Raw genomic sequence first — 24,001 nt, forward strand, 5'->3', positions numbered from 1 at the left:
GTTTTGATGGTTTTAGTTTTAAGTTTGTGTGTATCTTTTTGTTTAAATGATGTTTATCTAATTGTTGTGTTACGTATATTTCCTTTAATTACTTCCCATAAGGTGTTAGGGTTTGCATCTTTATTATTTTGAACTGTATTTAATATTTCCTGTTATATTTGTGTTTAGTATTGTGTATCTAATAAGATGCTGTTGTTAATTTTAAAGTATCCTGAGCCTCTTTCAGGTTGTATATTGTGCAGTTTAAGTTCAACTAGAGAGTGGTCAGTCATAAATCCTGGTTTTATGTTTCATGTGTCAAGAATGTTGCAAAGAGACTCAGATATTAAAAAATAGTCTAATCTAAAAAATATTGTTGGTTTTGTGTTTGAGTGCCAGGTGAATTTGCTTTCGTTTGGATATATTGTACGCCAGATGTCTATCATATTGTAGTTTTCAATTATGTTATTTAAAATGTTTCTATTTTTAGGATGAGTATAAAGGGTTCCCTTTTTTATCTAATAATGGGTTAAAAACAGTATTGAAATCACCACCGGCTATAATGTTTTAATCTTGGTTATTATTTATAAAGGATTGTAATGTTTCGTAAAAAGTGGAATCATCTATGTTAGTGCCTTAAACGTTGATAAATGTTAATTGTGTTCCGTGTATTTTAATATCTATACTTGCTTGTCTGCTAATTATTATTTTGTTAAAGTTATCGACTGTGCTCCCTATATTATTTTTATAAGAAAGGCAATGCCTTGTTTATTAGTATGTTGTCCACTGAAATAGATGTCTACGTCCCATTCATCTTTTAAGGTTTGTAAAACGTTCCATTTTATTTATATTTTCTCTCTGATAGGCGTTTCTTGTTTGATTTAATTATTTTTATTTTTTTAGCAGTCACATAAACAACCAAGCTATGTAATATGGAATTTTTACAACCATTATTGCTGCTTCTTCCTGTATTTGCGCGATGATTATCTGAGATATTAACTCCATGATGCTACATTCTCAAATCTTTTTCTATAAAGAAGGAATGTAGTTGACAATTGTTAATAGTTTTATTTGATCGTTCGTCAAAAAGTTGTAACTCTGTTACTCTTGTATCTTCAATGCAATTGAGTAATTAAATAGTAATTAAATTGAATGCGTTTTAATTCCCTTTTATTATTGTTTAATTTGAGTTACAATGCTATGACGTTAAATTTTATTTACACTTAAATGTATTATGAATATTGCTGGGCCAAGTGTGAGGTTGAGCGCTCTATAACCAGGTTTAAACCCCCAATGTTTTGCATTGACCGTTCCAAGGCGGTGACCCCAGCTTTATTCATATTTTGTGTTTATGTTGGTTTGTATTGTGCTGTATTGTGCTGTTTTGTACTGTTTGGGCAATCGGTCACTTGCCTTAAATAAAGGACCAATTAATTGTTTTAATGAAAATTCAATACTGCTCCAGCAGCTGGAGTTTCACTTCTTTATATTGTGCTAAAGTATGTCAAGTGACTTTCTTGTAATAGGCATATACTTTTATTTTTCGTCTAACCATTTGAAGATTTGTATGCGTTTATCTTTATTGTTTAGCCCTTTTACATTCAAAGTACATAATTTAATTATTTTAAGAGGTGGAGTGTGATGTAAATGATAATTCGTGTGTGCTTGTCCAGTTAGTTTCTATCTTAAAACATGTCCAGTTTGTTTCTATTATAAGACATAGGATGTCCATACATACAAACAAAAAAAGGAAACAAAAATTAGGGATGTTGAAAGATGAATATTCCATAGATATGAAGAAGTGAAAAGAAATAATCACAAAAGTGAGAAAAAAACACAATGAACCACTGGTCCCAACTAAAAAACAAACAAAATAAACAGAGAAAAACATAAAAGTGAAAATGACAATGAGTGTAATGGAAGCTTGGCTAAACATTACAAAGATAAAAGAACATATACAATCAGTGGATAGTTAATTTTTTTATTATCTTTCGAACAGTTATGTTGAAATTAAGTATTTTTGTAATATTTTAAAGTGCAGATATCAGTTAATATAATGTTATTTAAATTTATTTAGTTGATTTATTTTTAAAATAACAAAAATGTATTAAAATTATGTAATTTCATTCGACGCATTTTTTAAATGCAGACATAAACCAATATAAAGTTAATAAGAAATGAATAACTTTGTTTTTATATATAACAAAAAACACACGTAATGAAACACTTTTAGAGTTCTTCTGGAAGATTATTTTTAATTTCATGTGATCATTAGTTCAAAAAACTTAACGTATAATTGCCATTTACAATTGACTATTTACAAATTATACATGTAATAGTAGCATTACCCAAAAAATCGATACCAATGCTTATGCGACTGTTGGTTTAAGTTATGTACAACTAAGTAGGCAACAAGAGATGTCGATCTGAAGCGGTAACAAATAAGATTTTTTTCCAGATATTTTCAGATTAAACATAGAAAATACACACAAGTTTCATGGATCAAAGCCTTAACAAATTTATGACACCTTCTATTTAGGATTAATATCTATAATTGAATTACAGATGCTTTATCAGGAGATTACCAGAACAGTTTTGCTTATGTTTCATAAACTCATAACATAAACATAGTTAAGGTATAAGTAAGATATGCCAGTTGCTGTAATAAACAGTATTATAAATAGTTTTTTTTTTAAATCAATAAATCAAAATGCAGAAGTAACAATTTGTTTTTCTTTTGCATGTTCACATCAAACCTTATACTTGACACAATTTAATTTGAATTATTAAATGTAAATATTAGTTTGTTTGTCTAAATGCCATAATGTTAGCACATAAGATAGTGTTTTGTAGAATAAATATAGTTATATAATCAATTACTCATACATAAATTAGTAATTTGTAGAATAAATATAGTTATATTATCATTTATTCATACAAGTGAAAACTAGATTTTTAACAAGCATGTTAATTTTGGAATAAAAAGTATACTTATATAATCACCTTCAATCCTTTTTTATTTGTAGTATCAGTTTTATTGAATTGGCATGTAGGAGAGGTATATATTTGACAAGCATAATTTTTCTAATATTGTAACTGATCTATATGAGAAAAAGAATACTTACAAAGACAGTGATATTGAATCAGACAGTGTAGTTGTATTTTACATCCAAATTTCACTCAACACGTAAACAACTTCATATGAAAGCGAAAATGAAGGTAGAGTAAATAAATAATTGAAGAATTGTTACTCATAAAGTGTTTAATGAAAAATAAAAGGATGATTTTAGTCCTCCACTGTTTACACCTTCATAAAGCCCCCAAAACAATACAGCTTAAGAATGTTAATGAAGACAAACAGATAATCCTAAGTTCAGTACTTCTAATACCTTCAACAATATAATTTACTTAAATGTATTTATAGCTTATTTTACATTCACAGATTAAAAAGAAAAATCATGTAATGAAGGTATCTTAGTGGATACATTATTTAGCAATGTGTAACACTGAATGACCATGTATTCAATTAAAAACAATAATGCACAGTTTTTTTTATATGTTAGAATATATATAAAGACCATAATTGCTATTAAAGATTCTTAATCCTGTTCATGTTACATACAAACAGTGATGTATCAATATAAAATCATACCGCTACCATGTATATATCAAAGCGCTGAAGGCACTGAAGATGTTCGCTATTGCATAATTTAACACGCAATTCATTTTTCAAAATCAATCGCAAGTTTGAAATGAACACACGCCATTCAACTTTATAAAGTGTGTGTCATAGCGCAAGGGTCGAGTTTTGTGTGCACTTTTTATCATCCTTATTATTTCATAGAAATTACTTAGACAAAATAAAAAAACATGCTTTTTGGACGTTCTGAAAGCATAGAAAGTATGATGAAAATGGTAATGAGAACTTTATATAAAGAAAATTTGCAGTCACCATCATATTAAAGGAATATTTTTTCTAATATCAAATAACTATCTCACCAAGAATAAAAATTCATAATGAAAGTTCCGTGCACAAAACTTTTGATTTTTGACACCATATACAAATTCAAAATATACAATAAACTTCGTATCTTGTATATGGAGGAATAAAAGTATATAAACATTGCTGTTTATGCTTTACTTGTTACCCGAGCAGTTCACACGGTGTCAACAACGCTGACATAAACATAGGTATATAGCACTTATGCGCTTTTAGGCGTAGCTGTTTTACTCAGTTTTCATCTTAGTGTCTTTTACATAACGCCAACAAACACGCATGAATATGTTCGAATATTTAATAAGCTGATTCGAGATACAACCTCTGAATTTTTGCTACATCACTGCGTGTGTGCTCAATTCAAAGGATGTAGCACTGTTCAGTGTAAGGAATTCCGGACTACTCCCTGTATGCTCAAACGACACAAATTGTGGCCCTGTTACAATTACGCGTTACAATCCATCTCGCAGAATTTCACGTTCGCCTCCAAGATGAGAAAACAATCCTAAGCGAAATAGCATAGTGTCACGCTAAGAGAAAATCGTTTAATTATCATACCACAATATTTGCCGTACTTGGTCAGCACGTCTGGAAATCATTCCTTAATGTGTGGATAGGCTGCCATTATTAACAAGTTTGCTATTTTGAATTCAATTTTGTATCAAAACACATTGTTCTTAAATGTGGCATTTTCAATTCGCAATGAGATTTGTAATGACCTTCGTCATACGAAAATGGGTCTTATTCCATATGCGCCCATCATATAAATAGCCCACTCAGCTATCTCTCCTTCTGGTAAGGAGAAACATAACATATTGAGTGATTTTATAGCGAACAGCATCGCCTATGGCCTGACTGCTTAATAGCACATATTGGGTTTAACAAACGCTTGCCGAAACGCATAAGACCCATTTTCGCATGACGGCGCTATTGACGTGTGATTTAAATGTGTTGAAAGAAAACTGCGTTTAAATCAAATATCAACATACGATATATTTCGATAGTGAAGAAAGATACTCATAACAAGGCATATGAGGACACATATGAAGTGCTCTACCGTAGTATATTTTTTATCTACTCACACTAATATGTGGTTTGACACACATTTCATGCGGTGAATATGCAACTTACAAGTGAAAAACACAACACAATAGTTTAACTTTTGTTTAATTGTATTTATTTATTTAGACAAGTAAATTGCAAACTTTATTTCAAAGTCAGCGTATACGCCGACTACATTTTTAAAAGATATATATTGTTATAAATATATTTAATATAATATATATTTAGTTGTTTTCGGTTTTAGCGATTATAAAGCATTTACGAGGTTGCCTATAGTATGCCTGTAGTAATTGATGAACTCATGTGAATATAAACAAGCTAAACCTTCTACTAACCTTCTACTATTGCGTTGCTAGCACCCGTAAATACAAAAGATCGCCGCTGTCTGTTGAGAACCAAAGAACGTTTTCCAGCATGAACGAGGTTACGAAACAGGTCATTCTTATTATTTTAATAAATTGTTTGTTATATTCGGGTTTAGCGATTATGAAACATTTTTTTTGTTTTTGTCTATGGTATCGCTGAAGTTATTGTTGAACTTATGTTCAACGTTTTATAAATTGAGAATATAAATAAGCGTTAACTTTTTCCCGAATCTATTAATAGCCTCAATTTACGACCTGTACTACGTCATTGAGGTGTATGTGAGAGCGTAATCTATTGCGTTGTTATCGCCCGTGGACTTTCCTTTGTTTATCGACAGGCGCATCTATTAATACCCTTATTAATGGCAAAAATACTACGTCATGAAGACGCTGCAGAAAGTGGACTATTTTATTCATTCATAAACAATCTCCTCCGCGACACGTACAATACGATCATTTTTTTTTATTCTTTTCTATAACAGCACCGTTCGAAACTATTGCATTTAACACGATATTAATATCATGTTTCAATTTGTGAATGAATATTATTGGAGAACTCAAACCTCTTGCATAAATTATACAACTCTTTCTCGCGCGGATACGCGTAGCAAGCGGCTATTGGGCTCCTAGTAGCTAAGCCGTATCGACCTGAATTTTAGACTAACCACCTTAGACGGTCGCTAAGCGACCATCTAAAAACAGGTTCATGTTGAATTATATGCATATATATTTAAAACTCAATTTAAACGCATGCATAAATTGGTGCATCAATATATATTATTGCTACTCTCCTGCATATAAAGTAAGTACATGTTGGTTTAAACGTGCACAAAGAAATACAACTATTTGTTTTTGAAAGACACATAAAACACTTGTAAGAAGGGTCATTTTTATCTGAAAAAAAAAATAATTACTTGTTAAATTATGACAGTAGTTTCATACAATTTGTAATTTTAGCTGTTAAATGGCAGACATAAACTAAATATTTTATGTGCATATTTATGATCACTAGCAAACACAAGTATATACAAAAACAGAAGGTTAGCAACTAGATTATAGTAATAATTACTGTATTAAAAAAGAGTATTTAATTTAGCACTAAAGTGGCAAACATAAATTAATAGTTCATGTGCATATTTATGAACAGCAGCATACACAAGTATACACAAAAACAGAAGGTTAGCAGCTAGATCATAGTAAAAGTTACTGTATGGGAAACAATTATTTCAGCACTAGAGTTGTATTACATGCTATGTACAAAACACAAACTTGAGCACACTGACATGAAAATTATAAAATAAGACTTAGGTACATTTTCACATTGAAACAATACGCATATAAACACATGCATATAATTTATAAATAAACACTTTTTCAAGCACGATTATTTCATGTGCACAAAGGACCGTTAAGTGTATTCGAGAACGTGGAGCTAATAATTGACAATTAATCAATTTGGTGTTTTGTTAAAACAATATGTTGTACTCGCATAACTCATTATTATAATAATGACGGCTAATCAATGTATTTTTGGCACAGCATATATTTTTCACATATTGTATGATACATTTTACCATTAATGAATTGAAGTAGTTGCTTTGTATTGCTTCAACATTGTTGAAAAGAAAAAAGAAATATGGATCATATTTCTAGTGGGCCAGCTTGAAAAGGTCAAATCCAAAACATAACGAAAAATATCTTGCTGTTGATGCTGATACTTCGTTTTGATGCGAATGTCTTACGTATTGTGATTAACGTTTTAGTTATAAACGTGTGTGAATGTTATAGAGCATTTTTCGTGTATACAGTACTACTAAATAAGTCACGAGTATCTGCTATTTAGCAACCAGGAGAACCTAAACAATTCATAAAATTATAGTCAACGTCGTTTCGCAGCCACTAATATAATACTATTTAGTTTAGTTAGTTTAAGTTTAAACCCTTTGATTTTAGCTCGATTGCATCGAAATCCTCAGGCTTATTGAAACGCTCTCACGTCCGTGTCCTGGGTGTCCTTGTGGGAAATCTAAAGAACGCTCCCACAGCTCCCGTTTGCTAGGCGGACACCTTATCCATTACACCACGGCGACCTCATGATAATACGAATCACTAGGACCAAAATGATCCACTCAAATGATCTTTTTCAATTGCGTTATTGCTCAAAGACATTTTGTTTAATGAGCTTCAATATTGCAGTCAATACACATACAATTTGTACAGTTGGAAACTCTTAGTCAAATACAGAGTTTAGGTGAGGGATGGATAACAATAAATGTTATCGTGTGAAGTTTAGAATGTGATGAGTGCGGATCATCCGTTGCTAATTACAATGTTTTCAAGATTCATGTAGCACATAGCTTAAGTTATTTTATAAAAGGTAATAATATGGCTACAGTGGTTGGGTGAAAGCTGTTTTCTGTTTTAATCGGGCCCCTCCTACGTTCTACATATTACTGACTGCACAGAAAATAGTAGTTTTTTCGCGATTCTATTTTGGAAATTACACATTTAAAGTAGTTATTTCCATTATTAGTCGAACTATCGGTATGCATTAGATATCAGACTCAAACTGTACATTATATAAAGTATCAAACAGTCTGAGATCGTAGCGCCGAAAATGTTTGATACTTTTCATGAATGACTGCGTGAGTTTTTTATGTTTCTTGAAACATTTTCAACTTAAGTGTACAATCAAGCTTTGTACGTTCTGTCCATTATAAACAAAACACGTCAAAATTACGAAAAATCGCCTAATATTAGACGCCTATTGGTTCAATATTAAATTAAAGGTATTGCGCGAACTATGGGATAATGCCACAACAATGTTTTAAGTCTACAAACGGAACAAACACGTGTCATGGCGTGTTTCTATGCATATTGGGAACAAATATTAAATGAATCACTGAAATAGTGAAAAGTGAATTTATTCGCATAATAAAAAGATCATTGCAAAACAGCATACTTATTATACGTACTATTCTGGTGCATCTACATTGCTAGGCAAATCATTGAAACAATGTTGGTCGTATACGAAAGTTTCGGATTGTGCAAGCTATGTCATTATTCCAAAGAACATCCTCATTGCAGTTGCTATTGGCAGTAGCTTTTGGCGTGAATGTCAATAAAACATGTGAAATGTAGTATATAGGCGAAAATTAATAATACACACAATAACGAATACATGTGCGGAATAACCGTAGACCCGAGTCTCAGCCAGGCTCGATCAACCCTTCAGTACCAGTTCTTCGAGCAGAATCCATAGTTGTTGCAGCGCTGACCCGACGGACACTGCATCACGCAAACCGAACCCACGCCCCGTCTCCAGAAAAATAAACATGTAAATTTATAATTGAAAAAAAGATGATGATAATATTTATAAGAACACCACTAATAATAATAATAATAATAATAATAATAATAATAATAATAATAATAATAATAAAAATAATTATAAAAAGTAATATAAATAAAATAAAAGTGTTCTTTAATTTGACCTTGAACTGTTTTATTGGGCCGTATATCTGCCCATTGCAGCCATAGTGTTTTTCATGTCTGCACAGTTATTTGAAAATCCTTCAACGTTCAACACAGTTTTCACCAGGAAAGAACATGAATACTGACATTAATTGTGGATCTATGGATATGCGCGACACCGTTTTACAACATGGTCATCATATTAACACCATACCCAATAGTCGCTCCCAACATAGCCCATTACATACTGTAGGACGATTAGGTCGTTTAATAGACCGTTCACTGAATTCGCACAAGCTTAGAAAAAAATCGCTCGGTAAAACAAAGCTGGTCCATTACCAATGATAGCTTAATGAAAATAATACCGGTTGATACGGTGTGTGATTATTAAAGGATTTTAAATGGGCCAGCTTTATTTGTACTAGCAGATTTGCGATTTTTTTTCCAAAAGGTTGCTTTTCATGGATAAATATAATCACACCATAGTCTCCGACGAGATAGTCATCGAATTCACACCACCCTGTTGTAATACAAAGCCTTATTGCTTTGCAAATATTTGACGTACAATTAATTGCAAAATGTTATGCTGAATTACACATACAATTCAGACGATCCTGCTTGACACATTTTCCTTAGACAGTATTAGTTTTCTTTAATTTTACAATATCCTGTACGAAACGTATAATTTACACAATGTCTTTTTGCCATCATAACGCATTGGATCAAATCCATAGCCTGCTTGACAAAATGTTTTGTTTGACATTTTTAACATTTTCACTTTATTCTGTTAAAAAATCATTACTCTTAAAAATGCATCATGAACTGCTTGGCAAAAATTTATTCGTGATAGTGACTGTAAAATTATTATTATATGCTGTTTGACAAGAGTACACGTAAAATTAACACTATTTCCTGTTTGACAACAATGTCCATGTTATTTGCTTTATATCTTAATTACCTGTACAATTTACAATATCCTCTCCTGCAATCTGTACAGCCAACACCGGGTAGGCAGCCATCTTCATCAGAACATCCCGCTGGGCATCCTGTTAAATAATGGAATTTAATTATGTACTTCAAGGTTAACACATAATGTCACAGACACGCAATAATATAATAATATATAGATTAGTTATACATAAAGTAATTTTAATTGAAGTATGCACTTACTCAAGCATGTCGCGCTGCTAAGCAGTCCCAACACGACACATACGTAGACAAACTGCAAGAAAGGAAAATAACCTTGAATTAGTTCGCTATCGTCAACGTGCCTTCTTTTTTATTTGGCCTAAACTGTTTACTTAAAAAAGTATGGTGAAAATTGTTCGGGATTCTCACATGGAAAAAGAAAAGAATACAACTGTAAATGTTATAGCGCATACATGGTTGGTGCTGAGATGGAGAAATATTTAGCCTTGAGGCTTAGAAGTAGAATATCTGGTTGGAGTGGAACGGACACAATGTACATAACTTTACAATGAGCACAAGCAAACTATCAAACTTCTAATTTTCTACGATTTATATTTTTCTTTTTAACATAACACTTTTATCAATTATGAAAATCGTCTTTATATTTTATAAGGAAGAGAACGAAAATGATACGTATGTAGCTAATATTGTCTTGTTTTTTTTGACACCTAAAAAAAGACTTGTTCACATACTTTTGTGTTTTTTTATGTCATTAAATTAATTTACTTACACAACTATAATATTTGTAATAGTTTTAAACAATTGTCATCACTAGGAAAAAGACAACATAGAAAAAAGCGGGTCCTGGGGTTCGAACCCGGGACTTCTAGAAGTAAAAGCTGATGCTAAACCACTAAACCACATCGGCTTTAATATTGAACGGTATTTAAAAAGTTATCTCGGTACTGCACATTTTTGCTGAATTATCGATGAAAAGCGTTACAACGCATTATTATCTGTCAAATTTCGATTGACGATTTTAATAAACGTTATTATATTTAAAACATTTTTCTAGTAGTTTGAAAATCGTTGTTTTTCCGAACTGTTAAAAAGTCCCTTTAAATAATTGCAATAAATATTCGGGACTAAATAAAACAGTCAATTTATGCGCGTGAAACACACACATACAAATGAAAGTGCTACCTTCACCATACTCAGCTTATATCTCAATATGTAAATAGTTAATAAAGTTATAAAAATGAAACTAAAATTAAATTTAAATAGTTTACGTGTTATAATAAATACTAAAACTTACCATTGTCGTCATTTTTTTCAGTATCCTTGACGATTAAAACAAAAGTAAGATTTTGGTTGCAATAACTTAAATTCTCGTTCCTTTTAGTTTTATATAGTCAGCTGTAAACAAAACCGTATCCAATGGCATCATGCAGGAAGTTTCGGGGAATTGTCTGAAGTTTGCACTCATCAAAATCACTTAGGTGATTCATAACTAAAGTAGATAAACGAAGTGCACTCGAACGGATATTTTCGCATACGTAGTATAACAGTTTTAAAGGTTAACTCTTCTTCCCAAGCATTGGATACGGAAACTGGTGTATGATATAAATCATTACTTAATGTTTCGGAATGCACTAAATGACTGAGTCACTAACGGTCAGTGTTAGCATGCTTTACTTCATTTCGAACCAGTTTGCTATATCTATGTTTCTGGATATGCAGAAAAGAACGAAATTAAGTAAAAAATGTTAGTATAATTTTTGAGCGACCAAAGTAACCCAAAAGGTTCGAACGTTTTGTTTAAACGGCATTTTGTATGTATAATAGGTTTATCCTGAGTTGGATTTATATTTTGTTTTCGTATAGTTACTCACAAAATGTTCACATGTATGGCTAAGACGCAAACAAAGCAAATATCTACAATGATAAAGCTTTTAGTAGAAATAATACAACAGTTTCTCTCATTGAACGGCTCCGCTATCACGAGGTTCCTCCTGGAATATCAATATTATCGTGTTATACATTTTAAGTTCAGAATGACCAATTAACTGAAAAATTGCGTATTATTAAATTGATTTTTTTCCGCAAAATTAGACTTCAGGCTTTCAGAAAAGATAAACACTTAGTGACGCAGTATTACTAAAGCAGGCTTTATTGAGTGACGAATTATTAATATTTAATGTGTGGGTAGTTCTTTATATATTGCACACAGTTTAAAACACATTAAAACAATTACATGTTGAGAAACATGAACAAACTACTTGAATGATAGTTTATACATTATCATATTTTTAAAACTCTTCAATGGACTCGTTTTATAGCCTGACGTCGTAAGACTGTAATGGCAAGTATTTAAAATTTCAATTCATGGTAATACTGAACCTTCGCGGATTATTTTCTTCCGCAAATTTGCCATAAATCGAACATTAAAACAAGAGCCATGTTAACATGGCCATCCCCGCCGAAATGCGTTTGCTTGTATGGGAACATTTGTTTTAGAGAGTAGAATAATATTTGTAAAACATGGCACCTGTGTTATCTGTTTCATAACGGATACAAATTTACTATGAAATTAAATTAAGGGAGATAATTAAAAAACTACGGCCGATAGAGTTATGGTTCATGTTCACTGCACTTCTCCTAGTTGGCATCTGTTTATATTTCTAGTTTCAAGTAAATCCCTTCAGTAGATTAAGAGTTATGCTCCGAACAAAAATTCATTTTGAAATTAAAAAAAGGGAGATATTTCAATAACTAAGGTAGATAGAGTTATAGTTCTTGGTCACTGCACTTATCCTACTTGCCATCTGTTTATATTTAAAGTTTCAAGTAAATTCCTTCAGTAGATTTTGAGTTATGCTCCGGACAAAAATTTACTTTGAAATTATATAAAGGGAGATAATTCAAAAACTAAGGTAGATAGAGTTATGGTTCTTGATCACTGCACTTTTCCTTGTTGCCATCTGTTTATATTCTAAGTTTCAAGTAAATCTATTGAATAGATTTGGAGTTATGCTCCGGACAAAAATTTACTTTGAAAAAAATAAAGGGAGATAATTCAAAAACTAAAGTTGATAGAGTTATAGTACTTAGTCACTTCACTCTTCCTACGTTCCATCTGTTTATATTTCAAGTTTCAAGTAAATCCCTTTGGTAGATTTAGAGTTATGCTCCGGACAAAAATTTACTTTCAAAATAAATAAAGGAAGATAATTAAAAAACTAAGGAAGGTAGAGTTATGGTTCTTAGTCACTGCACTTTTCCTACTTGCCATCTGTTGATATTTCAAGTTTCAAGTAAATCCCTTCAGTAGATTTAGAGTTATGCTCCGGACAAAAATTTACTTTGAAATTATATAAAGGGAGATAATTCAAAAACTAAGGTAGATAGAGTTACGGTTCTTGGTCACTGCACTTCTCCTAGTTGCCATCTGTTTATATTCTAAGTTTAAAGTAAATCCATTGAGTGTCGGACGGAAGGACGGACAGACGGACGGAGACTATTACTATATCCCCTTCCGAAATTTTATTTCGGCGGGGATACAAATCTGCGCGACTGCTGTATGAATTTTTCTATATACCGACATTTAGTTAAAGTAGCCGGTTCATGATTTCGCATTTTCAATGTCGTGCATTTTGTCAGAAACAATAATCAAGGCAAGAGAACCATTAAAGTTTGACGTGTTTAAAAAATGTGTGTAAAAAGGTGTGTAAAATGTAATGGAAACGCGATGCTACGATTGTTACTTAGCACTCTTGCTCTTAGCAGTCACACCAAAAAAATACTCCAAATGTGAATAACCACCTCCGTTCTCCAAGCCTGGTGCCTTCCCTGTACAAATTGTTTAACGATTATTTTTATACCTCGTGTGTGTGTGTGTGTAATGATCATAACTAACTATTTCAAAATGAGCCTGTTTTCATAGAATGAAAGACCACTTCGTGTTTTTTTTTGTGTTCGAAATCAGCCAAATCACATTTTTCTAGAAAGAACTACACTTACCGAAAACATGTCTTTAAATAAAAGTGAAAGGTTCATCGCTGAGCTACTGTATTTCGCAATCCATACTGAACTGTAAATCTTGACTATTTGACAACACACACGCAAACGCGTTCTCCCCTCCCAAATAACTATAAACATAAACTCACAGTTATTTTTGTTGACCCAACTGAATTTGTTGAATATACTCTTATTGTTTTTAGCTGAGACGAAGCACTGTATTATCATCCTTATACTTGTCACATGGTGAAAGAAGAAAACACCGCACTCTACTGATACGTGTCGTAGCATCAAGGATGGAATGTAAACAGACACAGTTTACGTTTTGCAAACAGATCTGACAAGCCATGTATGGTTAGTGAGATTTTAGTTTAAACCTATTTATTTAAGATTGATTGCATCGAATGCCATAGGCTTATTAAGCTGCTCTCGAGTCTGTTCCCATAATAGTGCCTGTACTTTTGTGTATTTGGGGGAGATCGAAAGAACGCTTCAACCATGGGGAACAAACCCATAACCTTCTGGTCGCTTGGTGGATACGATATACACTACGCCACGGCCGTTTTATGTATGGTTATTCATTTGCGTGCTACTTAAATCTTTTTTTTCTGACAATACCTCGTTAACAAGTGTTAAAGATCTTTTATCAGGTTCGTTTAAACCGAATAAACCGAAAACACACAAACTAATGTTTCAAACTTGAAAAAGATTCCTACATTTTTTGGCTTATCCATGTCATCAGCAAGACAACATCCCGGTTGTGAAGGTAGTTTGCCAGCAAATGAACTTGTACACGACGACGAAAAAAGAAGTTAGGCATTGTGTTTTTATATCTTTATCGTATGAGAATTTAGGAAAGCATCACATGTTTTCGGCCTTAATCTTGTAGTGTATGTGGAATGGTTGAGTAATTTACAGTCTGAGTCACGTAGTACATGTGGAAGTGTTGGGTAATTGTCAGTCTTAGTCATTTAGTACATGTGGAATGGGTGAGAAATTGTCAGTCTTAATCCTGTAGTTCATGTGGAATGGTTTAGTAATTGTCAGTCTTAGTCATGTAGTACATATGCAACGGCTGAGTACTTATCAGTCTTAGTCATGTAGTGTATGTAGAATGGGTGATTAATTGTCAGTCTTAGTCGTACAGTGTATGTGGAATGGGTAAGTAATTGTCAGTCTTAGTAAAGTAGTGCATATGAAATGAGTGAGCAATTATCAGTCTTAGTCATGTAGTGTTTGTTGAATGGTTGAGTTATTGTCAGTCTTAGTCATGTAGTGCATGTGGAATTGGTGATTGTCAGTCTTAGTCGTACAGAGTATGTTGAATGGGTAAGTAATTGTCATTATAACATGACCTGCGCTCCAGAAGTGAAATAACGTAATGCTCAATTTTGTTTATTCCATTTTTATACCGACATTGACGGTAAAACACCATATAGAATAAACTAACCTGTCTCCCACCTTGTTGAATATACATGTCGCATGCACGGACTACTTTTTATTCAACCACTGAATGTTTTTTCATTAGAAATCTCTAGAGTTGAGAAAACTTTGGCTTTAAAATTATAAATACGACCTACAACCTTTAGATCTAGTCGAGGGACATAATGTTTCGTAAAATAAATCAGCTGATTGATGGCGTCATAAAGTGACATACTTATTGCGTCATTTTTGTGATGTCATCTTTAGGTGTACACGAAACAAGTATGCGATGTCTGGGAATAAAACGTTGAAATGTTTATGTATCGTGGATGTAATAATGAAAAATTGCATATTCTATGGACTACTTACCTCGGATGGAACCGGTGAGACGAAGGATTAAGATCTATATGTAGATCAAGCTTATTCGTGTTATTGATTTTCAGAATGTGCGTGCCTATTTGGATGTGAAATTGTGTGTGTAGAACATAGATCTACTGGTGGGTGTATAGTTTGGTTCAGTAGTCTATTCGAATCGTTTTGCTTTTGGATGTAACTGTAAGTTAACGTAAGGGTTTTTTCTTTGATGAATAAACTTGTCTTTGTGATTTTATAAAAAAAAGTCTAATCAGTAAGAATAACCAGTTTGCAACAAGTGTTTCAAAGCTTAATAGAATTAATCCGGATTATCTTGTGTTTGGATCGCAAACTAAAGGATGTTAAGGCTAGATCTAGACGCCATCAAAATCTGCAGCGTCCATGAACAAATAAGGCGAGTATAGTTTGTTTGATAATTTATGTTTAGAACGACTTTGTGTGTAAATCTACATGTACATGTGTGTTGACATCGACATCATTTTGTCAGGAGCAATCGCCGCCATATTTGATTTTAATCATTTTCTTTCGAAAATAAAATGAATAAAATTTTCTTTTCGCGGTCGTAATGTATTAAAATGTGCATGCTGCGTAAAATTGAATCGAGGCATATGGTGTTTTGTCTCGTTGTTCAGTTTTGTGTGCTTTTTTGTAAAGACTATTTTGCGTACCAGAACACATACATTCTATATCACTACGCTTGGTTGCATTCGTTAGAAATTAAGCACTTTTAAGAATGAATTAAAATTATTGTTAAGGTTATTAGATTTATTTATTTTAAATGTCACGTTGATTTTTTTGGGGGGATAAATAGAATACTAGGTTAGCGTTGAATACAGAGAAGTTTATGTTGCTCGGCTCGAACACCGAAAGCGCTCGCCAAGGCTCGCGCTCCCGGCGTTTTAACCCTCGCATCAAAAACTTCTCTGTATTCAACGCTAACCGAGTATTCTCTATTTATTACACGGGTGTTATTTCACGAGATATATAACTGTGAAATGACGTCATTTTTGTGACGAAATAACGTCATTATTTCAGCAAATTTCTTCAGTTAAACTATTTTACAATGTGAATAAACGGTTAAAAGAGCAAACAATAAAAAGAAAATGTGTTGGTCATGTTATAAAAAGAATCTTAGATTCGTGGTCATTCGTATTGAAGTTATTAAACTCGTCATCTAAATAAAGATAAAAACTCGACAAGCCTCGTTTTTATCTTCATTTAGATCTAGATGACTCGTTTAATAAATTCAACGACCACTCATGCTAGATCCTATATGTCTTAGTCATGTAGTGTATGTTGAATGGTTGAGTTATTGTCAGTCTTAGTCATGTGGTTTATATGGAATGGGTGCGAAGACTTCATTTCTATTCATGTAGTGCATGTTGAATAGGTGAGCATTTGTCAGTCTTAGTCATGTAGTGCATGTGGACTTGTTTAGTAATTGTCAGTCTTACTCATGAAGTGCATGTTGAATGGGTGAGTATTTGTCAGTCTTAGTCATGTAGTGCATGTAGACTCGGTGAGTAATTGTGAGCTTTAGTCATGCAATGCACGTGGACTTGTTCAGTCATTGTCAGTCTTAACCATGCCGTGCATGTTGAATGGGTGAATAATTGTCAGTCTTAAGTTTTAGGTGCATGTGGAATGGGTGAGTTTTTGTCAGTCTTCATCATGCGGTACATGTGGAATAAGGTAGTAATTATCAGTTTTAATCATGCAGTGCATGTGGAATGGGTGAGTAATTGTCAGTACTAGTCGTGCAGTGTATGCGGACTTATTCAGTAATTGTCAGTCTTAGTCATGAAGTGTATGTGGAATTGGTGAGTAATTGTCAATCTTAATCATTTAGTGTATGTGGAATGGAAAGTTATTGCCAGTCTTAATCGTACAGTGTATGTGGAATGGGTAAGTAATTACAAGTCTTACTTATGTAGTGTTTGTGAAATGGGTGAGTAATTGTCAGTCTTAGTCATGCAGTGTATGTGGAATGTGTGAGTAATTGTCAGTCTTAGTCGTACAGTGTTTGTGGAGTGGGTGAGTAATTGTCAATCTCAGTCAAGTAGTGCATGTGGAATGGGTGAGTAATTGTCAGTCTTAGTCATTAGGTGCATGTGGAATGGTTGAGTAATTGTCGGTATTACATATTTTGTGCATGTGAAATGAGTGAGTAATTTTCAGTCTTAATCATGCAGTGCAAGAAGGATTGTTGAGTAATTGTCAGTCTTAGCATTAGGTTCATGTGGAATGAATGAATACTTGTCAGTCTTAATAATGTAGTGCATGTGCAATGGGTGAGTAATTGTCAGTGTTAGTCATTGTTGAGTTTTCAATCGTAGTCATGCGGTACGCGTGGACATATGTATTATTGAAAGCATTGGCCTTGAAATACACATTTACGAGATGAGCAGTGTTAAGTTATCAAAAGACCCTCATAGAATTTTAGACTGGTTGTTCAAATGTTTAGGTTACAGATTTCTTATGTAAAACATGTTTTATCACACTGACTAAACTACACTTTACACTGTGTAAACAACGTTAAGTTTAAATGACTAACTTACCAATAATTGCATACATTATGTTTGAAAAGTCAACCGCTTTTCAAGTGTATGGTCAAGTGTGATATAACTTAAGATATCTATTGACCACCATCCGAAAATGTCTCGCGCGCGTCATGTATTACTGTTTATTCTGATGCATCCATTTGATGCGAACGTTTCATATAAAGTAAGTAACATGTTTGAATGTTTATAAGTACTAGAAGAGGATGATCTGCAAAATAGCACCAATTAGAACCTCTATACTTTTCCAAATTGGTTCATTAAATTATTGTTATCGTAAATTCTCATCCGCTTTCCGAAACTACCATATGAAACCGAATCACAACAAACAAAATGATCTTCTAAAATGAACTTAAATAGTTTTATGATTTATCAAATACGTGTCGATATTTAAAGGTCGCAGTTGCGTAGTGGATATGGTGTCCGCCTAGTGATCGGGAGGTCACGGGTTTGATCCCCACTGTGGGGGCGTTCTTAAGATTTCCCCCATAGACACCAAGTACTGGTTCTAGACCCAAGAAACTGACTCGAGGGCGTTAAAAATAAGCCTTAGGCTTTCTATGCAATCCAGCTAATATAAATAGGGTTAAACTAAATACGTGTCGCATAAACAATCTAAAATATTTTATTTGTACATGCACAGTTTAAAGTTCTAAGTTAAATAGAGAATATTGGCAAGGGTTAGATACAAATAAATGTTTTCGTGTAAGGCTAAGAGTCTAATGAGTGTGGTTCATGCTACCAGGGGCGTTCCTAGGCATAAGGCAGTACGCTCGTGCGTATAATTCAGTTTCAAACTTAAAAAAAGAAAACTCTTAAAAGTCGAAAAATGCAATACAAAGTGAGAGCTAAGGGATGTTAGGGGAATAATTGTGTAAACAAGCAAACAAGGCGTCCACTTTTAGGAAATAACAATGGGTACAAAATAAGACTCAGCGAGCATGCTGTTGTTTCATTCAAAGAGTGTTTCTTTAACAGTTTAATAAAAACGAATTTAATTTTCTGTTTACCAAATACCCCAAATAAAATCAGTTTCAGCAGAAAATAATGACGGTTTTTGGCGCCGCGTCGCACCAGGTTTGACGACTCGTCACACCAAATACACACGCCGTGGGCGTGGCACTACATTTGTACAGAGTCGCAACAAATACACCGACATGGGAAAGGTTTCCATAGAAAACATGCTTAATCATTAACTTTTTTAGAGGAAGAAATTGAGGAATAAAATTGCCAAATGTCGCTGAAAGATAACAAAAAACACTCATTCTGCAATGAAATTCACACTTTTCTAGGGGAGGAAGCAAGAGTCAAACATTTCCGCACATGTACATACCCATTCCCTCGCAGTCATAGGCTTCTTGATGTAAAGCCTTGACACTCAAACTTAATAGATTATGGTCAAAAGTATATTTGCAGTAGGCAATGTTTATTGAAAATATTCATGTTTCTCTTTTTTTTCAAACTAAAATTCAATGATAAACTATGCCAAAATGCAACACCAAATTACACCTATTGCAAAGAAACTTCCAAAATTCTCTAAGGGAAGACCCTATACTCCTACCAGCAATAGAGTTGAACACCCTCGCACACCTATGCATCTACGGATCCATTCTCCCTCGCAATAAGGCTTCTTGATTTTTAAGCATCGACACTTAAACTTAGCAAATAAATTATGGTCGAAAGTATATGTGCTGTTGACAATGTTTAATGAAATATTTCCTTTTATCTGTCTTTTTCAAGCAAGAAATTGATGAATAAAATTGCCAAAACATGGCTGAAAGATAACACCAAAACGCACCATCTGCAATGAATTTTCAAAAAAATTCTTGGGGGAGACCCCCAATCTCCGTCCCCCAGCAGTAGGGGAAGACCCCCTCCCGCACCTACCCCCAACTCGCAGCTTCGCTGCACGATCGTGCGTATAGCTGAAATAACCTCAGGAACGCCCCTGGCTACAATATTAAATCTGCAAGACTCATGTATCAGACAAAACACAATTACAAGTGGTTGTACTATGATCAATGTGGCTTGAGTAAACGAACAAAACCTTTCTACTTTCGAATTACTGGCTTAAAATAAAATAATAGTCTTGTTTGCGCGATGCTGGTTTTGGAAAGTATATTTTCAAATGGCCATGTTTCCGTAAACAGTCTATAGTTAAGCAGGTCATAGATATAGACCCAAAATGGTAAATTACGTCAAATATCGGACGGTCTGAGGCGCGAACGCTGCATTGAGAATTATTGGATGTCGTCGCAGCAATGTTTGAGCCTACATGCCTAACGCGACAGGAAACGTGTCGTGTTATGCACAGAGTTATTGTGTTTATTGTGTACACATAACAAAAGCAATACAGACATGTGAAAAGTGTATTTATTCACATCATTAAAAATCATATCAGACGTATTTCACCGTAACTAGTAAATTGCGAGTAAAATTATTTAATCAATGTTTTTCGCATAATAATGTTTGTGCAAACTATGTTAACATTTCAAAGAACGTCTTCATAACAGTTGTTTTTGGAATTTACGATCAATTAAACATGTGAACTACAGTCAGAAAGTAATTAATGATACACGCAATCATGAAAAGTTATTTGAAATATAGCAATAGACCAAAGTCTCAAACAGCTTCAAAACCCTTTCAGTTCCGGTCTCTCGTACAGAACCCCCAGCTGCTGCAGTTCTGTCCCCGCGGATACTGGGGCGTGCACACGATAGGACCATCCCCACATCTGCAGGATCAACATACAAAACAAGTTCTAATAATAATAAAATTAATTCTGATAATAATTATAATGAAAAAGATGATGATGATGATACATAAATCAAATTGCACGAGCACAATTATATTTTGACATTGTATCTTTAAATATTATAACAACTGTGGACCTATGTATAGAGTTATTGTATTAATTTCAAATTTTGCTGATATTTGGTCTATTGATTTCATTGTTTCGTACACCACTCTACCTCAAGATTGTTTATCACTTCTGCAAGTAATGATGTTGCCACCTGTGTGCAGCACGTTTCCTTTAATGCTAATGTCACTTTTACAAATCCGTGTATCCCAGATAAGGCATGTTCCGGACATAATCCTTCAGATTCGGTTAAATGTTATTTACACTGAAATGTGACCATGATATTTGACCTTGTGACCTGATTTGCTTGCTAAAAAAATTGTGATCCATACAAATATCTTGAACGATGACATTGGTCTTGATATATGCGATTGCCATCCCTAATGTCTTGCATTTCTGCAAGTTTATTGTTTTTTAGTCATTGTTTTTTTACACAGTATTTTTAAGACTAAGTGTTACGGGATGATGTCTTATATAAGATTAAAAAAATGATATTATATGTAAACCCAAGCAAATGTGGCACACACATTGACAGCATGGCCATCAAATTCACATCATATTCCACGACACTATTTCAATCGAAAACTACCAACAGTCGCCGCAAATATACCTCGTCATATTCACTACAACCACTCTAACCATAACCATGTAAATTTACACTATATACCAATTTACAACATTCTGCGTAAAAATTACATCATTTTCTTTTTGACAACGTTTCCCTGAATGCTTACACTATATTATGTTTGCAAACATCACCTGTAAAATTAAAATCACATCCTGTTTAACATTACACGAATATACTTTACGTAATTTCCTGCTTGGAAACAGTTTCCATTTTAAGTTATATTACATACTGTTTGCCCACTTTACCCGTACAACTTACACCATCCAGCCTGGCAACTGATCCAGCCGACACTGTTTAAGCACACGGATTGCAGACATCCAATGGGGCATGCTGTTATAAAAAAAGCCAATTAAACCTCTGTACATGTACTTCAAACGTAACGCAATCAAGTAACAGTCATTTAATAAAACGTATAATAACTATACATAAGTTAATTGTTTATTTCAGCTGTGTGTGTATTTGAGCAACGCTCTGGGAAAACAGGGTTTAATGCATGTTCGTTAAATGCCATCCCAGATAAGCGTGTGCACTCCGCACAAATTAAACATGGGCATTTGCCTCTTTAATTTCGTGTTAAGTGCCTCCTAAGCGAAAATGCATACGGTACAGGCTAATATTGATAGACACTAAACGTACATGCATTAAGCCCCGCTATACCAGATCGCGCCGCATATATATAATAACTATTATTTACATCCATTTTTAGTGTATGTTTTTTATTTGAGAACATTGAAGCTACGTCTAATTTTACTCACGGTCTTCAAAGAAGTCCATCAGGCTAACCTGGCCGCTCACCAGTCCGAACACGACACACACGTAGACAAACTACTGAAATAACAAACACAGCTCTGAATCAATGGGCCAGTGCACAATATATACCGACGTGCGTACACAAATGTTTTATCTAAACCTATAATTATTTTGCTCTTATAAGGCAACCATTGCGCAAACATTTATTACAATGACAAATTATGTGTTTCGTTTTGTAAATAAATAAATGTTAACAAATATGAAATGCGTGCTTATACAATACATGTATGTTAGTTAGTTGAACGTCAAGGGTTCACACCCTGGACTTCTAGGAGCAAAGCTGACGCTGGAAAACTATACAACGACGGCAATAATATGTAAACGGTAATTCAAAAGCTATCTCGGTTATACACGTTTTGCTAAATTATCGATGAAAAGCGTTAAAAACGCTTAATTATTTTGGCAATATTGATTGATAATTTACAATACACAGTATCATATTGTAAACAGTTTTAGTCAGGAGTGCTAGTTCACTTTTGTAAATACGTGACATAATTCTTTTTTTAGAGCTGAGAAACATTTGTTAACAATTGTCATTTTTCCAAACTGTAAACAAGTCCTTTTTAAATAATTCAGTTACTATTCATGGTAAAAACTTCATCAATAAAAAATAATTGATATTCGGAACTCAGTGAAACTATTGTTATAGTACGTAGAAAAAAAGGCATACAAGATTAAAATTACACATCCACTATACTCAGCTCATGTTGCAATACGTAAAATAGCAAACCAGAAAACAGTTTAAATAATACTATTTAATAAAAAAATGTAATTACAAAAAAAAACATTATCATCATTTTGACTGTATCCTTGAAGCTTCAAACAAAATCAAGATTGTGTTTATACTAACTTTAAATGCTGGTTCCTTTCAGTTTAATAGTCAGCTGTAAACAAAAACCGCACAAGAACACATAATAAGAAGTTTCGGGGATTTGTCTCCTATTTACGTTTACAGCGCATCAACATCAATCATAATTACAGAAAAAAATAAACGAACAGCACTCGAACGGGATGTGCAAGTGCGTTTCTAAACAATCTTGACTTAAGCTTAACACTTGTTTGCGAACTATTTGATACATAAACTGTTGGTTCATATTAGGAAATACTACAATCATGGGACTGCTTAATATCATTGACCTGTTAACATTTGCTACATTGTGTAAGTTACGGATGGTCACTGTGTTCGCATACTTGACTTCATGTAGGCCCAGTTCGCGAAATCACTGCTTCTTGGTATGCTGAAAAAATAGAATGAACTTGGAAACGTAAATAGTCTATTTAACACAAACAAACACTGTAAATACACATGTTTTTGGTAAAACGGCATGCTTTTAAGTTGGAAAGACTTAACCTTGGGGGTTGCGTATTTTACACACATATTTACATGTATCATTTAGTTGCCTAGCATATACTGAGAAGCAAGAACAACAACAGACATTACTGGAATGATATTTTATAAATTACTATTAATATATATATATATTGCGCATTTGGAACGTTCCGTTAATAATGACTGCACCTAAGAGTTGTATTTATTGTGTTCCT

At 33.4% G+C, this 24,001-nt stretch overlaps 1 long non-coding RNA gene across 1 annotated transcript; it reads right to left on the bottom strand.

Moving 5' to 3' along the window:
- Positions 1-20,553: 20,553 nt before the first annotated feature.
- On the bottom strand, positions 20,554-23,892 carry LOC127874254 (uncharacterized). Its single transcript, XR_008046739.1, has 4 exons — positions 23,648-23,892; positions 22,402-22,474; positions 21,892-21,976; positions 20,554-20,892 (listed from the first exon to the last, which is right to left on the bottom strand). It is a non-coding gene; the product is annotated as an uncharacterized LOC127874254 (long non-coding RNA).
- Between the last annotated feature and the right edge of the window lie 109 nt (positions 23,893-24,001).

Source organism: Dreissena polymorpha, chromosome 3, assembly GCF_020536995.1.
Source record: "Dreissena polymorpha isolate Duluth1 chromosome 3, UMN_Dpol_1.0, whole genome shotgun sequence".
NCBI classification, from domain to species: Eukaryota; Metazoa; Mollusca; class Bivalvia; order Myida; family Dreissenidae; genus Dreissena; species Dreissena polymorpha.